This window comes from Sapajus apella, unplaced genomic scaffold (assembly GCF_009761245.1).
Source record: "Sapajus apella isolate SASKATOON/1434 unplaced genomic scaffold, GSC_monkey_1.0 scaffold2, whole genome shotgun sequence".
NCBI lineage: Eukaryota > Metazoa > Chordata > Mammalia > Primates > Cebidae > Sapajus > Sapajus apella.
In genome coordinates, this window is record NW_022436942.1 from 26,874,467 (window position 1) to 26,888,720 (window position 14,254).

Below are 14,254 nucleotides of genomic sequence, written 5' to 3' on the forward strand. Positions count from 1 at the left end.
AAAAAAAAAAAAAAAAAAAAAAAAGGAACCCAGTGTAAGACCTAAAACTAAAAAACTCCTAGAAGAGGGGAAAAGCTTCATGAGGCAGGATTTGGCAATTTCTTTGATATGACAGCAAAAGTACAATACATATTGCAAAAAAGCAATAATGGACAAATGGGATTACATTACACTTAAAACTTCTATGCAATCAACTGAGTAAAAAGGCAACCAATAAAATGGCAGAAAATATTTGCAAGTCATATATCTTATAAGGGGTTACTACCCAGAATATATGAAGAACTCCTGCAACTCCACAACAACAAAAACAAATAGCCCAGCTTTGCAATAGGCAAAGGAGTTAAACAGGCATTTCTCCAGAGAAGGTAAACAAATGGTCACCAAACATGTGAAAAGATACTGAATAACACTCATCATTACAGAAATGCAAATCAAAACCACAATGATCAGGAGCTTATGTGCTCTTAAAAAAAAAAAAAAAAAGGCCAGGCGAAGTGGCTCATGCCTGTAATCCCACCACTTTGGGAGGCGGAGGCAGGTGGATCACGAATTCAGAAGATCGAGACCATCCTGGCCAACATGGTGAAACCCCGTCTCTACTAAAACACAAAAACTAGCCAGGCGTAGTCACACGTGCCTGTAGTTCCAGCTACTTGGGAGGCTGAGGCAGGAGAATCGCTTGAACCCGGGAGGCGAAGATTGCAGTGAGCCAAGATTGTTGCCACTGCATTCCAGCCTGGTGACAGAGCAAGACTCCATCTCAAAAACAAAACAAAACAAGGGCCAGGTGAAATGGCTTGCACCTGTAATCCCAGCACTTTGGAAGGCCGAGGCCAGCAGATCACTTAAGGTTAGGAGTTTCAGACCACCTTGGCCAAAGTGGTAAAACCCTGTCTCTACAAAAAATACAAAAATTAGCACTTGAGGTCAGGAGTTTGAGACCAGCCTGGCCAACATGGTGAAACACTGTCTCTACTAAAAATAGAAAAATTAGCCAGGTGTGGTGGCACAAGCCTGTAGTCCCAGGTACTAGGGAGCCTCAGGCAGGAGAATCACTTGAACCCGGAAGGTGGAGGTTGCAGTGAGCTGAGATCGAGCCACCGCACTCCAGCCTGTGTGACAGAGAGACTCCGTCTCAAAGAAAACAAAACACAATGAGTCATCATCTTGTACCTACTAGGATGGCTGCTACCCAAAATAAAACAAAGCAAAAACAAAAACAGAAAAGAAAATAAGTATTAGTAAAGATGTAGAAAAATTGGAACCCTTGTGTACTGTTGGCAAGAATGTAAAATGTATGGCCACTATGGAAAACAGTATAAAGGTTCTCAAAAAATTAAAATCAGAACTACCACATGATCCAGGACTCCCAACTCCGGATACACATTCAAAAGATCTCAAAGCAGAATATCAAAGAGATATTTGCAAACTCATGTTCACAGTAGCATTATTCACAAAAGAGGTGAAAGCAACCAGTGTCTATCAATGGATGAATAAACAAAATGTGGTGTATACATACAAGAGAATATTATTTGGCCTTTAAAAAAAGGAAATCCTGTCACATGCTACAACATGGATGAACCTTGAAAGCAATACACTAAGTGAAATAAGCCAGTTGCAAAAGGACAAAAACTATATGATTCCACTTATATGAGGTATTTAAAACAGTCAAACTCATAGAAACAGAAAGTCGAATGGTGGGCCAGGGGCTGGGGGTTGTTGTTTAATGGGTATGGAATTTCAGTTTTGCAAAGGTAAAAAAAAAACTTTGGGAAATCTGTTACACAACAATGCGAATATACTTAACATTTTTTAACTGTATATTTTTTAATGGTTAAGGTGGCAATTTTTACATTATGTGGGTTTTTTTTTAACCACAATTAGAAATTTAAAAATTATTGTAAAAATTTGCAGGAATATAGTGATTTGGGGAAAAAAAAGGTAAAAAGAATAAGAAATGTTAAACATAGATAGGCTGGTGTAAATCCATCACCACTAATGGAAAATCAAACCAAAGCACATGCTTTGCTGAGGTTGAGTACATCATTATAACAGATGCAATAGAGCAGAGTGATAACGGAGGGGGTCTGGATGGAGCCAGACTGCTTGAGTTTCCAACTCAGCTCCACCACTTCCAGACTGAATGACTTCAAGCAAGATATTTTATCTTCTGTGTTTCAGTGTCTTCATCTGTAAAATACAAATAATGCTAGCATCTTCCTTACAGGGTTGTTAGATGGTTTAAATGAGTTCATACAGATGTAGCACTTAGAACAATGTCTGACACTTACTGACAACCACTCAATAACCATTGCCTGCTATTAACTGCAATGATCTTAAGTACTGTAAAGATATACAGAATATAATTTTCAAGCCTTGGGTTACAAGAACTTTTCAGACTGGCAAGCATGAGGACCTGACACACAGTTATAAAGGAATAACTGGGTCTTACACAAAGGTACTTAGAGTTGTTTTAAATACAATGTTATACAAACTGCCTACCAATAAAGCCAGGAAAAAGAGAAGGATGAATGAAAAGGGTAGAAAATGTAAGAAAACAAAATCCTCATCTTCCATAATAGAAATGTCGGCTGAAATTTGGAGGCAAATAACTGGAGTAGGTTTGTTCCTATACCTTGGTGAGTCACCAGCTTGCTGGGAACAGGGCTTCTAAAAGGAACTATGAATGGAAGGCTGTGGTCCAAGGCTATTTTTGCCGGCTATAAGCGGGGTCTTCAGAACCTAAGGGAGCACACAGCTCTTCTTAAAATTGAAGGTGTTTAATGCCCAAGATGAAACAGAATTCTATTTGGGCAAGAGATGCACTTACGTATACAAAGCAAAGAACACCACAGTGACTCCTGGCAGCAAACCAAACAAAGCCAGAGTAATCTGGGGAAAGGCATATGGAAACAGTGGCATGGTTCATGCCAAATTCCAAAGCAACCTTCCTGCTAAGGCTATTGGACACAGAACCTGAGTGATACTTACCCCTCAAGGATTTAAACTAATGAAAAGTCAATAAATAAATGTGGATTTGTGCACTTGTAAAAAAAAGAAAAAAAGAAATGTCTAAAACTGAAAAGATTAAGAAATCAGTATAACCATGTTATTCAGAAATTTGGATGTTAATACCAGAAGAAATGCTTATGATTACCCATGGAAACTTGAAAAGGAAGTTGAGGCAGGGAGGAAAGCAGAGAACTGTTTTTTGTTGTTATAAACCTTATAATACTGTTTAACTTTTAAACCACGTTAAGTGTATTTTTAGATTTAAAAAAACCCTAGTTTATACAAATTAAAATCACTAAGATACCATTTTTACCCACAGTACCTGTGATTTTTTTTTTTCTTTTTGAGACAGAGTCTGACTCTGTCACCCAGGCTGGAGTGCAATGGTGTGGTCTCAGCTTACCACAACCTCCACCACCCAGGTTCAAGCAATTCTCCTGCCTGTCTTCCGAGTAGCTGGGACTACAAGCGTATAATACCACACCTGGCTAATCTTTGTATTTTCAGTAGAGACGGGGTTTCACTATGTTGGCCAGCCTGGTCTCGAACTCCTGACCTTGTGATCTACCCACCTTGGCCTCCCAAAGTGCTGGGATTACAGGCGTGAGCCACCACACCTGGCTGCCTGTGTATCATCATTTTCACAAAACTCCAAAATGACGACAAAACACACAGGTACTCAGGTGTGGACAAACAGGCCCCTCATATCTAAGTGAGAATGTAAATTTATACAATATCTTTGGAAGACATGTAAGCAGTAGTTGTCAAAATAAAAAATGTATATATTCTTTCACCCAGCAAGTGACTTTTTTTTTTTTTTTTTTTGGACAAAGTCTTGCTTTGTTACCCAGGCTCACTGTAGCCTCAACCTCCCGGGTTCAACTGATCCTCCTAAGTACCTGTGACTACAGGTGCACACCACCACGCCTAGCTAATTCTTGTATTTTTTGTAGACACAGGGTTTCATATGTTCCCCAGGTTGGCCTCAAACTGCTGAGCTCAAGTGATCCTCCTGCCTTGGCCTCCCAAAGTGCCAAGATTACAGGCACTCCAGCCTGGGTGACAGAGCGAGACTGCATCTCAAAATAATAAATAAGACTCCTACCCAGTAAATTAAATCAAAGCTAAAATCCTTCATTTGAATCTAAATAATATTATTCTAATTCAGAAACCCAATCAACAGGTTCATGAAATGTGTCAAGAAGATAAACGCTAACTCACTACACCTGCAGATAATGATGGAAAACAAGAAAATGAGAGGTACCAAATAAAAACATTCTTCTCATCGTTAAAGGATTTTGACTGTAAGAAAGTCACCAGGAGTTCTCATTCCATAATATAATCAGTTTACCAATAAATAATATTCTCATCAGCTTTATAAAGAAATATGAAAGGCTGGGGATGGTGGCTCATGCCTGTAATCCCAGCACTTTGGGAGGCCAAGGTGGGTGGGTCACTTGAGGTCAGGAGTTCGAGACCAGCCTGGCCAACATGGTGAAACTCCATCTCTGCTAAAAACAAATACAAAAATTAGTGGCATGGGCCTGTAATCCCAGCTACTCAGAAGGCTGAGGTAGGAGAATCACTTGGAGGCAGATGTTGCTGTGAGCCGAGATCGCATCACTGCACTACAGCCTAGGGAACAGAGTGAGACTTCATCTCAAGAAAAAAATAAATAAATAAATAGAAAAAATATGAAAAAGAGAAAAACCTAAATTAAAGCATTCTAGGCCAGGCACAGTGACTCATGCTTGTAATCCCAGCACTTTGGGAGGCTAAGGCTGGTGGATCACTTGAGGTCAGGAGTTTGACCTCAGCCTGGTCAACATGATGAAACCCCATCTCTACTAAAAATACAAAAATTAGCTGGGTGTGGTGGCACAGGCCTGTAACCCCAGCTGCTTGGGAGGCAGAGGTTGTAGTGAGCCAAGATCACCACCACTGCACTCCAGCCTGAGCGACAGAGTGAGACTCCATCTCAAAAAAAAAAGGAACAAAAAAGGTGATTTCCTCAGGTCAAAATGGTGAATAGGAGACATTTCCCTAAGTCTGCTTTCTCAACAAGTGTCTTTACTCACTGGCACCAATTTTCTACTTTAACCTAAAAACTATCCCATAATTATAAGACCTAATCACCATAAATTTTATTTTGAAAAAAATGAAGTTTTCATTTTGAAAAACCAATTAATTCTTTCTATAAAAAACAGAAACCTCAAATTGGAACACAGAATTTCTGGAAATTTAAAAGATATTCTAAGTGGAAAATGAGAAGCCACATGATACCACAACTCCTCTTTACTACTATTAAAAGACACAAGGCCCCCCAAATTGCTTAACATTAGTCATCAGCAGCAGCTGTAGGTGTGGGAGTAGAAGGAGCTCAAAAGGAGCAGAGCTGGAATACATGTTTGTCTCTTCCTATTTCACTGCTAGCTTGGTAGTTAGAGCTGTCTGCGCCCTCCTCCTCACACAGGTGGCTCTAACACAAACCCAGCCAAGCCAAATTATCCTCAGCTGTATTACTCTTCGTAAGGGATTTAAACAATGTTGATCATTTTGTCCCCACCCCCTTACACAAAGATAAAATTCCAGTCCTCAGCAGGCAGCTCAAGGGAATGGAGGCAGCCATTAGGCAAAAACAAAACAAGGCAATTCAAAGCAACTATATTCACTGATTCTAACCCATAAAGGGAGATTCCAAACATATAGAAAAAGCAATTTCTAAAAACCTTGTTAACTTAAAAAAATTATTAACTGATCAACTGTTACTTAACATGAATCTACTATGTGCCAATACTGATGACAAAAAATTATGAAAGATGGAATTATTCAGCTTTTAATGGTAAGAAAATTCTGACATGTGCTATAACATGAATGAATCTTGAGGATATTATGCTAAGTGAAATAAACAGGTCAAAGAAACAAATAATCTATCATTCCATTTATATGAGGTATCTAGTCAAATTTTACCAAAAGTAGATTGGTAGCAGCCAGAGGCTACAGGTAAGAGGGAATGACAGTTACTGTTTAATGGGTACAGTTTTAGTTTGGGAAAATGAGAAAAGTTGTGGAGATGGATGCACAAGAATGTGAATGTCTTAATACCACTGACCTGGACACTTAAAAATAGTTAAAATGGGCCAGGCTTGGTGGCTCATGCCTGTAATCCCAGCACTTTGGGAGGCATGGTGGGTGGACCACAAGGTCAGGAGATGGAGACCATCCCGGCCAACATGGTGAAACCCTGTCTCTACTAAATATGCAAAAATTAGTTACGCATGGTGGCAGATGCCTGTAATCCCAGCTATTCAGGAGGCTGAGGCAGGAGAATCGCTTGAACCTGGGAGGCAGATGTTGCAGTAAGCCAAGACTGTGCCACTGCACTCCAGCCTGGCAACAGAGTGAGACTCCATCACACACAAAAAAATTGGTTAAAATGGTAAATTTCATGTTAAGTGTATTCTACTGTTTTTTTTTTTTAATTAATGCAATAAGAAAAAAAAATGAAATTGTTGATTTTTTGACCAGCAAGACTCTAGAAATACTGATCAAGGGGTAAAAAAGCAAAGAATACCAATATCAGGAATTTTTTTAAGAAGAGCTAGTATAGATCTTACAGACATTAAAAACATAAGTCAAAAATACAGATGACCTTATGCCAATACATTTGAAAATTTCAGTAATAAATTTCTTGAAAAACAGAAATTACCACACAGACTTACACACAAAAAAGGAAAATCAACATAGGAGTTTGAGACCAGCCTGGCCAACATGGTGAAACCCTATCTCTTTTTTTTTAAGATGAGGTTTCACCATGTTGGTCAGGCTGGTCTTGAACTCCCGACCTCAGGTGATCGCCCGCCTTGGCCTCCAAAGTGCTTCGACTACAGGCGTGAGCCACCATGCCCGGCCTGAGTTCTCTTAATAGAAAAAACAAGAGACTTTCACTAATAAATTTGCCCTCAGAGTTAAACTTTATCTGTAACATATTTAAAATTCCTTCTCTGACTCTCATATAAACCATACATTTCTCAGAAAAACAACAAAATTCATGTTACACAAGAACATCCATTTAGGTGGAATTTGGGTAAGACAGTTTCTTACAGGGTTTCTTTTTTTTTTTTTTTTTTTTTTGAGACAGAGCTTCGCTTTTGTTATCCAGGCTGAAATGCAATGGCACGGTCTTGGCTCACCGCAACCTCTGCCTCATGGGTTCAAGCAATTCTCCTGCCTCAGCCTCCCGAGTAGCTGGGACTATAAGCATGCGCCACCATACCCAGTTAATTTTTGTATTTTTAATAGAAACGGGGTTTCACCATGTTGACTAGGATGGTCTCGATCTCTTGACCTCGTGATTCATCTGCCTCAGCCTCCCAAAGTGCTGGGATTACAGATGTGAGCCACTGCGCCCGACCGGGTTTCTTTAAATCCATTGATTGAAAGTATTAAAGGACTCTCAGCAATAGAACTTTAAAGCTTCTCATTTCGTTCATTATTCAACTAATATTCATTGAATGCTTACAACTTTCTAAGCTTTGTGGGAGCTTGGGTGGCAGGAGAATGCTCTTTCAGTTTCAGGGAAGAATTATGGTATATCAGAATGCAAGAGGCTTTAATATGAGAGCAGGTGGTGGAAAAGTGGGGACCAAGCCACTTAGCTATTCAACTAGCTGACATTAAAGGGATTTTTAAAAAATGGAGTAGGCCAGATGTGGTGTCGCATGCCTGTAATCCCAAGACTTTGGGAGGCCGAGGCAGGCGGATCACCTGAGATCAGGAGTTCGAGACTAGCCTGGCTACATGGTAAAACCGCACCTCTACTAAAAATAAAAAATTAGCTGAGTGTGGTGGCACAAGTCTGTAGTCCCAGCTACTCAGGAGGCTGAGGCAGAATTGCTTGAACCTGAGAGGTGGAGATTGCAGTGAGCCAAAACCATGCCACTGCACTCCAGCCTGGGCGACAGAGCTAGACTACATCTCAGAAAAAAACAAAAAACAAACAAACAAACAAAAAAACAGTATTAACCAGAGTGCTAGCAAGGCAAAGCAAAAGGGGTTTTCCCCCTAAATAGGGAAGACTTTTTGGAAAGAGGTGAGGAAACATCAAACATACTATAGAGAAGAAAGGGTAATACCTACGGAAATAGAAAATAAGGGAGGAGCAAGATAGAAAGGTAACCAAAGATCAAATTAATCTTACATTCGCCGTCGATTAACTTTTTTTTTTTGAGACAGGGTCTGGTTCTGTTTCCCAGGCTGAAGTGCAGTGGCACAGTCTCAGCTCATTGCAACCTCCGCCTCCTGGGCTCAAGCGATCCTCCCACCTAAGCCTCCTGAGTAGCTGGGACTACAAGCACACACCACCACATACAGCTAGTTTTTAAAATCTATTGTAGAGACAAGGTTTCACAATGTTGCCCAAGCTGATTTTGAACTCCTGAGCTCAAGCTCAAGCGGTCTGCCCACCTCAGCTTCCCAAAGTGCTGGGATTAAAGGCATGAGCCACCATGCCCAGCCCTAATCTTTAATGCCTACTGTAGGCCAGGAACTATACTAAGAAATTTCATATGTGTTATCAAAAATTCTTACAAAAACTCTGTTAGGTAAAGAAAACCTACTTCTGAAACAAACAAAAAGAAATAGAGGGAAGATTAGGGTCATACCAAATGTGACTTTTTAGTATGGAAACAGGAAGAAAGCAGGAAGGCTTGAGGGCTTGAGAGGAACAGATAAGAAACTAACATTTACTTCCTACTATGTGCCAGCCACTGTAACATCCATTACATACATGTCACGTAATTCTGTGAACTACTTATTATTCATTTAACTGCAGAACTTAAGGTGTGAGAGTTTCCCTAGACCAAACAGCTGGTAAGTGGTGAGATGGTGATTCAAACCTAGGTCCATGAAACTAGAAATTGTTTCTTTCTGCTCTATCAACATCAGGAATGTGCTAGAGAATAAATGTGAGAGGAATAAAATGATCATAAAGCAGCAAAGGTCCAGTTAAAATCAGACAACATGAAATTAGAATAGATAATGCCAACTCTGTGCCCTCTGCTCCCTGAGTTCAACCACCCAGGTAAAAAGCATTTAACACTGGGAAGTCGCTTGAGTTGCAACGGAATTATATGTACATTTAAGGACTAATATAGGGCAAAATAGTTTTATCTCCCTTCAAATTATCATGATTGTTCTTTACACATTGAATACTTAAAAAATATTAGGCACTAGGTAAGCTTATAGGACTTGCTACCCAACTATTTGAAGCTACAGTTTAGGTAGCTGTACATAGTCCAAATTCAACACTAATCTGAGGAAGCATCTAATGTCAATCAAAATATCAGAAAATATCCACCTAAGAATAATGTTTGTTTTCAAAATTGTCTTTATTTAAATGAAGTAATGGAAACTAACAGACTTTGGATTATTGTCAAAAATCATAATACAGATCCATTTACTTCACTTTTTTATGTAGGGGAAAACCTTTTAGACTTTAAAATGGACCAGAATTAGGCATCTTCAGTGGAAACTAGGTACTGCATAATGTGTACCCTTTCTAGTTATCTGATTCTATGGAATTTGTATCCCTCATGGTCTTTCAGCTATTTTATAACTGTAAATTGTAGATAAGTGGTAGCAATGCAAAGGATTTTTTTTTTTTTTTTGAGACGGAGTCTCCCTCTGTTGCCCAGGATGGAGTGCAGTGGTGCGATCTCAGCTCACCAAAACCTCCGCCTCCCAGGTTCAAGTGATTCTCCTGCCTCAGCCTCCCGAGTAGCTGGGATTACAGGCGTGCAACACCATGCCCAGATAATTTTTGTATTTTTAGTAAAGACAGGGTTTCACTACGTTGGCTAGGCTGGTCTCAAACTCCTAACCTCGTGATCTGCCCACCATGGCCTCCCAAAGTTTTGGAATTACAGGTGTGAGCCACCACGTCCAGCCAATGCAAAGGATTTTTATCTATACACATGCAAATGAATTATATCCAGTGTAAGGGGCAACAATTTTTCCTGGTAGAAAAAAGCCAGTTTTGGATTGGTTTGTAAATTAATTTCAAGCATTCTTTTTTCCTTTTGAGTCAGGGTCTCACTTTATGGCCCAGGCTGGAGTGCAGTGGTGTACTCACAGCTCGCTGCAGCCTTTAACTCCTGAGTTCAAGCAATCCTCCCACTTTAGCCTACTGAGTAGCTGGACTCCAAGAATGTACCCGAACAATTTTTTTTTTTTTTTTTTTCTTTGTAGAGACAGTCTCGCCATATTACACAGGCTGATCTGAACTCCTGGTCTCAAGCGATCAGACCACTTCATTTCAGCCTCCCAGAGTATTAGGATTACAGGTGTGAGCCACTATGCCCAGCATATGTTAAGCATTCTTGATCCTATATATGTGTGATACTTTGAATTGTCCTTCGAACCATTTTAACTTCTCACTGGTTCTTTCTTTCTTTCTTTCTTTTTGAGACAGGGTCTCACTGTGTTGTCCAGGCTGGAGTGCAGTGGCGAGATTTTGGCTCAATGCAACCTTCACCTCCTGGTTCAAGTGATTCTCCTGCCTTAGCCTCCTGAGTAGCTGGGACTACAGACATGGGCCACCACACCCAGCTAATTTGTGTATTTTTAATAGAGACAGGGTTTCACCATGTTGGTCAGGCTGGTCTCGAACTCCTGACCTCTTGATCCACCCACCTTGGCTTCCCAAAGTGCTGGGATTACAGGCATGAGCCACTGTGCTCGGCCCTTACTGGTTCTTTCTTTAATTAATGAATTAAATAACATCTTTTATATGTGTTCATTTTATTTATTTATTTTTATTTTTGAGATGGAGTCTTGCCCCATCACCCAGGCTGAAGTGCAATGGCACGATCTCGGCTCACTGCAACCTCCACCTCCCAGGATCAAGCGATTCTCCTGCCTCAGCCTCCCGAGTAGTGGGGACTATGAGTGCGTACCGCCACGCCCAGCTAATTTTTGTATTTTTAGTAGAGACGGTATTTTGCCATGTTGGCCAGGCTGGTCTCAAACTCCTGACCTCAGGTGATCCACCTACCTTGGCCTCGCAAAGTGCTAGGATTACAGGCAAGAGCTACTGCACCCGGCCCTCATTTTATACTTGTATGAAAATCAGGATTTTTGCCTGTTTTTCATTCCTTAACAATAAATATAACACGTGGTAGATAACTTGGAACATAAAAAAATTCTAATGCAAAAGCTCAAGGGAAAGAAACATCCTTTTCTACCCATCTATGTGTCTAAGGAAGACCAAAGTAAACTTATGCCTTGTCTTTTCTCAGTTCTAAAATTTTAGGACTCTAAGAAGCATAGTCATTGTTGAAGTTGGTCATCCATCAAAGAACCCATAACTCACAAAAGAATTGTTTGAAATGATATTTCCAGCTGTTTTTCCTTGAAGCATAGTGTAAATAAAGGACTGTCTCTCAGGAACAGAAGCTTCATCATTTCAGAAAAGCTTTGAATTCTTTGTCTCAGCTACTTTTGTTAATTGCGCTAATAGACGGTACATTTTCTTAATGAACTAAAAATCTGCATTTGACAAATGCTTTTTCTGATCCAAAAGACTCTTGCCAGTCCACATCTGTACAATTACAAGAATGTTAAGTAATTAACATCTGATAATAGCTATCTTCCAGTAGTATATGCCATATGAAAGGACAGAATGAGCAAGTAATTTTTAACAAATTCACTGAATTCTAATATTCACACAGTTTAAAGAAGCCCAAACCAGAAATCAAAGTACAAACTAACATTAAATCAACAACATACTTTAAATTCATTAATACAGAAAAGAAAGGGTATATCAATGCTCAGACCTTCTGGCTAAGCCCCAAATTAATAAATATCTCTAATACCACTAGTCTCTATGGAATTACTGGTTTCACAAAGCAGCTTTTTTCCTCACAAAGGATCAAACTAATCCACTGGCAGTCTCTGGAAAAAAAACAGTAAAATCAAGTTGTACCAAAAATCTTTATACTCAGCATTCACTCAAAGCTTTCCAAACCACTCCCAGGCTTGTAACATGTCAGAAAAATATTGCTCTAGCAAGTAATTATTTTGCCCAAAAATGAACAGAGCAATTTAGATTGGAAATAATTTGCTATCTATGTCATTCATAAATCCATGCTACTATATTATAAGTCTTAAAATGAATGCATAATGCATGCAGCATATCATGCATTAAACATTCTAAAAGATAAGTTTTCATCTAGCTGAAATTAGTTAAGTAATACTAGGAGACTCAGAAGTGTAAAAAATTAACTCTTTCTTCTCCCCACCCCTACTCCCTCCAAACTACTCAGGAACCTTGGGAGGGGAGCAGGAATATGTCAGGTTGAAGGAAAAAGAATGCAGATAAAACAAGACAATTGAAAAGGTATAGAATGGTAATCCCGAAACTTCTGCCAAATTGCAATTTAAGTTAAGGAACTATATAGTGAAGTCTTCTGATTTTCAATAGCTCAAGATCTGTAGGTACATATTGTCTCCCTTCCTATAACGTAACTCATTTCAAAACTTTGTTTTCTGATTCTTGTCATGGTTTTTTTTTGGAGATGGAGTCTAGCTCTGCTGCCCAGGCTAGAGTGCAATGGCATGATCTCAGCTCACTGCAACCTCCACCTCCCGGTTCAAGCGATTCTCCTGCCTCAGCCTCCTGAGTAGCTGGGATTGCAGGCGCCCGCCACCACACCCAGCTGAGTTTTGTATTTTTAGTAGAGATGGGGTTTCACTGTGTTGGCCAGGCTGGTCTAGAACCCCTGACTTCATGATCCGCCCGCCTCGGCCTCCCAAAGTGTTGGGATTAAAAGTGTGAACCACTGCACCCAGCCCTTCTCATGGTTCTTATACCACCACAAATTAGCACGTGTTTGTAGGAATTCTACCAAAGCTTTGTAAAAGTACTCTTCAAATACCATGTAAAAAATAATTTAGTGGGTTGGCCATAGTGGTTCACACGTGTAATCCCAACACTTTGCGAGGCTGAAGTAGGTGGATCACTTGAGGCCAGGAGTTTAAAACCAGCCTGGGCAACATAGCAAGACGCCTCTACAAAAAATAAAAATAAAAAAATTAGGCTGGGCGCGATGGCTCACACTTGAATCCCAGCACTTTGGGAGGCCAAGACAGGCAGATCACCTGAGGTCAAGAGTTCGAGACCAGCCTGGCCAACATGGCAAAACCCCGTCTCTACTAAAAATACAAAAATTAGCTGGGTGTGGTGGTGACTGCCTGTAATCCCAGCTACTCAGGAAACTGAGGCCAAAGAATCCCTTGAACCTGGGAGGCGGAGATTGCAGTGACCTGAGATTGCACCACTGCACTCCAGCCTGGGTGATAAGAGCGGAACTCTGCCTCAAAAAAATTAAATTAAATTAAAATTAAAAATTAGCGAGGTATGGTGGCACAGACCTGTAGTCCTAGCTACTCAGGAGGCTGAGGCAGGAGGATCCCTTGAGCCCAGGAAGTTGAGGCTGCAGTGAGCCATGATTGCACCACTGCACTCTAGCCTAGGCAACAGAGTGAGACCCTGCCTCAAAAAAATAAAAAAATAAACTGAGTCATTTAAAATGAAAGCTACATGGTAAAATCCCATCCCTACAAAAAACACAAAAACTAGCCAGGCATGGTGGCATGCGCCTGTAGTCTCAGCTACTCAGGAGGCTGAAGTGGGAGGATGGTTGAGCCCAGGAGACAGAGGTTGCAGTGAGCTAAAATCATGTCACTGCACTCCTGCCTGGAAAACAGAACAAGACGTGGTCTCTAAATACATATATACATATATACATACATGCTAATATACTTTTTCCCTCTACCCCAAATTCAACAATGTATATAGATCGGGATACCAAGAAAAATGAAACAGATTAATGATTACAATCAGGCATTTCTTCTTCCCAGAAGTGTTGTAATATGGCAGACAGCTATTTCTGCAGCAACTTCCTATTTGCTAGGCTGCTGTCTTCTTTTAGGTCGTCAGAGAATGTGGGTTGAATCTCTCAGGATGTACAAATCCAGAAAGAGAGATAAAGAAACAGCAAAACAGGAAGGAAAAAAATGGAAATAACACAAAACACAAAAGCTCCTACAAACATATATTGTAAATCACCTTTTCTGAATATTTTACCTCCAGAGTCAGATCAGGACATAAGGTGAGCAAATCCTTTCCAGATGGGGTCAGGCAATAGAGTAAGTAGCTCTAGAGACAGTGCCCTAATGCTGT

The 14,254-nt window shown here is 40.2% G+C and overlaps 1 protein-coding gene and 1 pseudogene across 3 annotated transcripts in view; one reads left to right on the forward strand and one right to left on the reverse strand.

The window, feature by feature from the left end:
• SPATS2 (spermatogenesis associated serine rich 2) overlaps positions 1-14,254 on the reverse strand; it is a 144,702-nt gene that overhangs the window by 86,131 nt on the left and 44,317 nt on the right. The gene's annotated exons all lie outside the window — the stretch shown is intronic.
• Positions 2,546-3,025, forward strand: LOC116554764 (annotated as a pseudogene).